The sequence below is a fragment of the Vulpes lagopus genome, chromosome 8, assembly GCF_018345385.1.
Source record: "Vulpes lagopus strain Blue_001 chromosome 8, ASM1834538v1, whole genome shotgun sequence".
NCBI lineage: Eukaryota > Metazoa > Chordata > Mammalia > Carnivora > Canidae > Vulpes > Vulpes lagopus.
This window is the reverse complement of record NC_054831.1, coordinates 25,983,624-25,991,753: the sequence shown is the minus strand read 5'-3', so window position 1 is coordinate 25,991,753 and position 8,130 is coordinate 25,983,624.

Here is an 8,130-nt window from a genome sequence, read left to right as displayed (position 1 = left end):
TTACCACCTGTGTTTTCTTCTAGGAGTTTTGTGGTTTTAGGTCATACATTCAAATTTTTAATCCACTTTAAGTTCATTACTTTGCATTGTATAAGACAGTCAACCAGTTTCATTCTTTTCCATGTGGTATCCAATGTTTCCAACACCATCTATTGAGAAGATTGTCTTTTCCTCATTGCATATTCTTAGTACCTTTGTTGTAAATTAATTAACTATGTATGTGTGCATTTATTTCTGGACTTTCCTATTTCATCAATCTATGCATCTCTTTTTATGCCAATACCATACTGTTTTAATTCTTTAGCTCTGTAATATAGTTTGAAACCAGAAAGTATTATGCCTCTAACTTTGTTCTTTTTTTTCTCAAGGTAGATTTGTATATTCAAGGTCTTTCATGATTCCATAGAAATTTCAGGATTGATGGTTTCTTTCTGTAAGAAATGCTACTGGAATTTTGATAAAGATATCATTGAATTTGTAGATTGCTTTGGGTTGTATGGATATTTAAATACTAATTCCTCCAATTTATAAATATAGAATATCTTTCCATTTATTTGTGTCTTGTCCAACTTTTTCCCCAATATTTTATAGTTTTTACTGTATAGGTCTCTAATCTCCTTGGTTAAGTTTATTTCTAGGTATTTTTGGGGGGGGAGTGGCTTGATGCAATTATGAATGGAATTATTTTCTTTTTTTTTCTGTTAGTTTGCTATTACTGTAGAGAAATGTAACAGATTTTTATATATTGATTTTATAGTTGGCACCTTTACTGAATTCATTTCTTAGTTCTAATAATTATTTGGTGAAGTCTTTAGGGATATAAATACAGATTCATATTTATATATCTATATATAAAATATGATATTATCTTTACATAGAGATCATTTTGTTACTTCACAATATGGCTGACTTTTCTTTTTCTTCCCTGATTGTTCAGGTTAGGACCTCTAATACCATCCTGAACAAGTGATGAGAATTGGCATTCTCGTCTTGTTCCTGATTGAGCTGACTGATATAAAATTGAGATCTGAATTTTTTAGTTAATAACATAGAGGACATTAGTAAGCTTGAAAAAGTAGCTATGAAGAAATAAAAGAATAAAAGCATGTTTAGAAAGTGGTAATAGAATCTAGTACAAAAGTGAAGGATTTGGCTATATACAGGAACCAGTGTAAAAAAGTGAATGCATGGGCATGAATGCCCATAAGTAAGTAAATATGGTTTGTAGAAAATTGATTGCTTCTACTTTATATATAAAACTATTAGATAAGATCATTAGCTGAGAGTCAATTTAGGAGAGATTTTCGAAGATTGAGAAGAGAAGAGTGATCCATATGACTAAGAGAATAATAAACCATAAATATCTAGTAAGAATAGGTATCAGTCTGAGTTAGCAGTTGATACTAAGCATGCTTGTGGGCTTAATTTTTTAATAAATTTATAAAGAAACTACTCTTCAGAATTTGAGGTTTTCCTCAGCATAGTTCTGATCATGAGTACATAGTTAGCCTATAAATAGTTTTTGATTTTGATTAGTCTTGTTCCATACAGGGATCACTCACAGAGTGAAAACAAGTGATTCAAACAAATACACAAGAAATTTGTGAAATTTACCCATGACATTTGAACTATACTGAGTATGGGTTGTGGAGGACATGCACAGGCAAAGATTGTTTAAATGTGATAAATTCAATGGATTATAAGTTTTGATGGATTTGAGAAGTTTATAAAGTTGAGTACTAGAGAGTGTGATAATTCTTCTTGACCTCAAGAAGTTCAAAATTTAGGGCAGCCCAAGTGGCTCAGCAATTTAGCGCTGCCTTTGGCCTAGAGTGTGATCCTAGAAACCCAGGATTGAGTCACACATTGGGCTCCCTGCATGGAGCCTGTTTCTCCCTCTACCTGTGTCTGTGCCTCTCTCTCTCTCTCTCTGTGTCTCTCATGAATAAATAAATAAAATCTTTTTTTAAAGAAGAAATTCAAAATTTAGTGTTGCAAAAAAAATGTGACAATCTACACACACACATACACATACACACCACCTAAATACAGCAATTCAAAATGGTAGACAGAATCTTCCTTAATACAAATGGATTGTCACTAAGGGAAGACACATGAGAACAAATTTAAAACATCATTACTGGGAGAGGACAAAAGAGTTCATAGACATCATCAGTTTAAAGTATTGGAAATATGGAATCATCATGTTAGAACTAGAAACTTCATAAAGTCTAAGTGGGGCATGGAAATCTCACTTTCATTCAGAGTCCCAGAAAGTTTCAGGGAGAGAAAAAAAGAGGAAGTGACATGAAAATGATGGTAATATGACTGCTGAATATCTATAACGTGTTCTGAGTATCCATTCACAGCCAGTAAAAATGGAAAAGTCAATATTAGGATACCTAATGAGTGTAGAGTGACCAGTTGCATAGTCCTCCACAATCCGGCATTTGAAATAGTTTCTTATTTTGTCTGTTGCTTTTATAATCACTAGCAAAGAAATGATTGTGTTTTTGCACATTCAATGAGCCCTCAATCTTCCTATTGTGAAATGAAGAAACCTGGTAAGTAAATAACTATGGAAAAACTCTTTCAAATTACCTACGTTAAATTGATGTCTTATTTATAAACAGATGCCCAATTGATTATGATCAGACACATGAGAAAATCTTTAAATAAAAAGAGAAGGACCAATGTGGCAGTAATTAACAATTAAAACTAGAGGAAATAGAGATGATTCATAGAATTTTTTTAAATCCCAATCAATAGGGGAGCGCAGGTGGCTCAGCGGTTTAGTGCCTGCCTTCAGCCCAGGGCCTGATCCTAGAGACCAGGAATCCAGTCCCACGTCAGGATCCCTGCATGGAGCCTGCTTCTCCCTCTGCCTGTGTCTCTGCCTCTCTCTCTCTCTCTCTGTCTCTCTGTCTCTCTGTCTGTCTGTCTCTCTCTCTGTCTTTCATAAATAAATAAATAAAATATTTAAAATAAATAAATAAATAAATAAATCCCAATCAATATATTCTAAGATTTACTGCATTTATAGACATTAAGGAGTGCTTATGTGGATCACATACAAAAATGCTCGTAGAATCTTTATTTAAATTGTCACAGGGGTGCCTCGGTGGCTCAGTTGCCTGAGTGTCTGACTCTTGATTAAGAGCTAAGGTCATAAAAAAAAAAAAAAAAAAAAAAAAAAGAGCTAAGGTCATGGTCTCTGAGTTGTGAAATCAAGCCCTATATCAGGCTCCAAGCTCAGTGTGGATCTTGTCCCTCTCCTTCTGCTCTTCCCCCCACTAATGCACTCTTTTCTTTCTGTCTCAGAAAAATGAATAGATAAAATCTTTGAAAAACTAAATAAAATAAAATTGTCACAAGTTGGAAATAACCCAAATTCTAAATAGTAGGATGGATAAATAATACATAATATTGCACAATGGAACTCTGTGCAACAATTGTAAAATAAAACATGAACAACAGAGGAGCTAAGCATATATAGTAAAATGAATAAATCTTGCAGTCTCAAGGAAAACTGAAAGAAGTCAGACATAAAATAATACTGTAAGATTCCATATCTGTTAAGTTCCAAGTTAGGCAGAATTCATCTACTGTATTAGTTTCAATTTGTGATTATCTTTGGAGGTATTAGGTATGAGAAAGAATGAGGAAGCCTACTGAGTTGCTTGAAAATAGACTACCTTAACATGAGGATTTGTTATATCTATCTATCTATCTATCTATCTATCTATCTATCTATCATCTATCATCTATCTTCTATCTACCGTTTATCTATATTTTGTCTATATCTATAGGTATAACTGTACATTCAGATCACTTTCACTGGGAGAAACAAACCATCAAAGGATACTCCCAATACTACCTATTAATTTCTATACTAAATAACTACCTTTCCTTCTGAAATTACAGAATTTTCCTGCTCATATGTAAAGCCAAATCTTCCAAGTTTGCACTGGATTTCAGTCTTTATTGTTTATTCAAGAATACCTTTCCAGCATTCTCTATCTCTTCTTCAGTCATTTCCCACTCTCAAGTAGATAATTAACCATATTGATACTTTCCCTATCTCACAGAAGCTCTCCCTTTTTCCAAATTCCCTTTCCTCTCTAGCTGTATTTTATTGTCATCTCTAGTTGAGCTCTTTGAAATATTTTTTCTATACAAATGGTTTCTAAGTTCTTTTCTTACTATCTCTTGAATTTACTCGTCTCTAAGTTCTCTTCTTACTATCTTGAATGTACTCCAGTCAGGCTTTCTCTTTGATCATGCTACTGAAATAGTTCTTAACAGTCTCATTAATGATTTTCCTCTGTGAAATCAAAATGTCAATTTTCAATCATCATACTTGACTTACTAGAGATTTTAACAGGGTTGTTAACTATCTCCTTTTTGAAATAATTTTGTCACTTTTATCATGGACAAACAATTTACTTTGCCTTTTATTTCACTGGTCACTCCTGCATATTCTTAGCTGGTTACTCTCCTTACCCAAAATCTATGCACTTAATTTGTTCCAGTTTTTTTTTTTAAGATTTTATTTATTTATTTATGAGAGAGAGAGAGAGAGAGGGAAGCAGAAACACAGGCAGAGGGAGAAGCAGGCTCCATGCAGAGAGCCCGACATGGGACTCGATCCCAGGACTCCAGGATCACGCCCAGGACGGAAGGCAGGCGTTTAAACCGCTGAGCCACCCAGGGATCCCCCCCGTCCCAGTTTTTGATTCCCCGTTAATCTCTATTTTTATCTTTCTTGCTCGCTCTCCTTTCTCCTTTTTGTGACCTCATGGTTATAAATACCATCAGTGTGTTAGCCATTAGTATATTCCCAGTCCATATCTCACATCAGTTCATATCTACATTGATCTGCATATTGGTACTTTACATTTTACCTGTCCAAAGCTGAACCTCCTTATATTTCTTCCCAAATCTTCTTCAGTTAAAATAATCGCCACTTTATCTTTTTAGTTGTGTCAGACTAAACTTTAAGGTTTTCCTTGACTACACCTTTATTTAGTTTGCCTCTTCACTTTCAATCAACCAATATTGTGGAATATTTAGAGTTTGTTTTTAGAAACTCATCTGGCCAAGAAGTGGAGATAGTTTGAAATGAAGAAGTGCTAATGAGATAACTTAAACCAAGAAAGTCAGTAACCTGTTATGCATACTCAGGAAAAAATAAAATATTTCCTCAACTTGATAAAAAAAAATACCTGGAGAAAAGCCATAGAGCTAACATCATATTTATGGCGAAAAATTAGTAATTTTATCATTAATAGTGGGAACAAGGCAAGGATGTCTCCTGCTACACTCCTTTTCAATATTGTACTGGAAGTTTTACCCAATAAAACAAGAAAGAAATAAAATGTATACAGATTGGAAAGAAGACATAAAGTAACCTAATAATTTGTTTTGAAAATATTCTTTCTTTTTTAAATTTTTGGACAATTTTGAGAAGAATTTGTGATAACTCCTTAAATGTTTAGTGGAATTCACCAGTAAAACCATCTGGGAGTAACCTTTTCTTTGGAAGTTTTTGTTTACTGGTTCCGTCTCATTATTTATTATTGTTCTCTTCATATTTGTATTTCTGCATCATTTGTTTTTGGTAGGTCGTACTTTTCTGGAAATTTATCCATTTCTTTTAAATTATCTGATTTGGGGTACAATTGTTCATAATACTTGCGTATGAGCTTTTCAAATTTCTGTTACATCGGTTGTAATGTTTCCTCTTCATTCCTGATTTCAATTATTTGAGTCTTCTTTATTTTTTCCCTTTAATTTAGGCATAGGTTTCCCAATTTGCTTATCTTTAAAAAAATAGTTCTTAATTTCATTGATTTTTAAATTTTTTCTACTACTATTAAATTTATTGCTATTCTAATCATTATTTAAGGATCATAATCCTTCTGTTAATGTTGGGCTAGACTGTCCATATTTTTTCCATTTTTTTGAAGTGTAAAGTTGGTTTATTTGAGATCTTTCTTTTTTTTAAGAGTAAATGTTTACTTCTATAAACTTCCTCTTGATATTGTTTTTGTTACATTCTGTAAATTTTGGTATTTGTATTTTGGTTTTTGTTTTGATAATTTTGTTTTCTCTTTTGATTTTTTTTCTTGAATCTATTGGTTGTTCAGGATTGTGTTGTTTATTTTCTTCCAATTCATAGCTTATCCAGTTTCCTTCTGTTCTTGATTTCTAGTCACTTCATTGTGGTGGAAAAAGATACTTGATATAATGGCAATCGTTTTATATTAAGACTTATTTTGTGCCCCAACATATGATCTAGATTGAAGAGTATTCCACGTGCATGTGAGAAGAATATATATACAGCTGCTGTTGGATAGAATGTTCTTCACATGTCTCTTAGGTTCATTTGGTCTATAGTGTTCAATATGCCTTAAATACAGTGTTGAGTTTTAAAGAGGCTTATTCAAAATTAAGGAATCGTTATAAGACCATTTCCTTTTGAGAAAAAATAAGTGGGAAATATCAGAAAGGGAGACAGAACATGAAAGGCTCCTAACTCTGGGAAACGAACTAGGGGTGGTGGAAGGGGAGGTGGGCGAGCGGTGGGTGTGACTGGGTGACGGGCATTAAGGGGGCCTGACGGATGAACACTGGGTGTTATTCTATATGTTGGCAAATTGAACACAAATAAAAAATAAGTTTATTTAAAAAAAAAAGACCATTGCCTTTCTTGATAGTGCTGTTGACCAAGAATTAAACACCTTTTTCTTTTTTGCCAGTTACAATTGAGTGATAAAAAGGATCCAAAACTTTTCAACTAACCACTAATTTGCTAACAATATTTTTCTGCATGAATGTTTATTTTTATGATATTTACATGTTATACCTACTAGTTTTTCTTTTCAATATATGTAAATATCATGATTGTCTGGTCATACTGAAATACAATGCATGTCTTTTTCTAATTTGGCTGATATTCAATGCTAAAGATTGCTGTCTTCAGAGTTGTCATATGTCAAGATATTATTTGATTATATAATTATTATCACAAGCATGTTCAAGGTATGGTTTTTAAGTAGAGGTAGTATTTTCTAGGCACTTTGTTATAAATATTCTGTTAATCATGACTATTCTTATCCCTGGAAGAAGTATCCAAAGTAACTCAATGTTTAGATTTAAGTCTATACTAAAAGAATTTCTTTACTGTAAAAAGGGAAATGCTCTTATTAACTTATATAAGAACTATTGTTTACTATGATTTTTAATGCAAGTGATTTTTTAAAAATTTTTATTTATTTATGATAGTCATCAGAGAGAGAGAGAGAGAGGCAGAGACATAGGCAGAGGGAGAAGCAGGCTCCACGCACCGGGAGCCCAACGTGGGATTCGATCCCGGGTCTCCAGGATCGCGCCCTGGGCCAAAGGCAGACGCCAAACCGCTGCGCCACCCAGGGAAGACATCAAACTCATCTCACAAATTAAAATGATATGAGCCATATCAATCTCTCTCACATACTCAATATTGTCCAAGGAATATTCTGACTTTTGTTTATGCAACAGCAACAACAATAACAACAATAACAACAACAACAAACCAGAAGTGACAGAATAAAGTATCTTGAACATTTCAAGCATAATGTGAAGGAGTTTACTTAAGTGTTTCGATACCCAATATTATCTTGTGTATAATTTTCATAACCCAAAGGAACTGAGAAATTGAGTAAAGCAAGTCTCTAAATCTCTATCACAGTATTCATTTCCACAATAACAAATGACCTTTAATCAGTTGCTTAAATGATTTTAATGGCTTTAAGTTTCATTTTGTTGTTACATTTTGAAATTGAATTGAAACTTTCCATTGACAAAGGTTAAATTTTTAAATATTATTTCACACTTCAGAAAATATTGTAGGGTTTTTCCTACCTGGAGAATACCTTTAATACTTTCTGGAAATTAAAAAAAAATCATTTTATAGTCAACATACTTAAGGGAACATGTGAAATAACTTGTTAAATAGATAATTCAAAGCCTACTTTATTTCATATAGTTTGAGGAGGATTGAAAAGGACCTAGTCATGTTTTAAATCCAAAACTATACAAAATTTTGAAAATTATAAATTATCCTTAGTCTAGTGGCCTTTTACTATC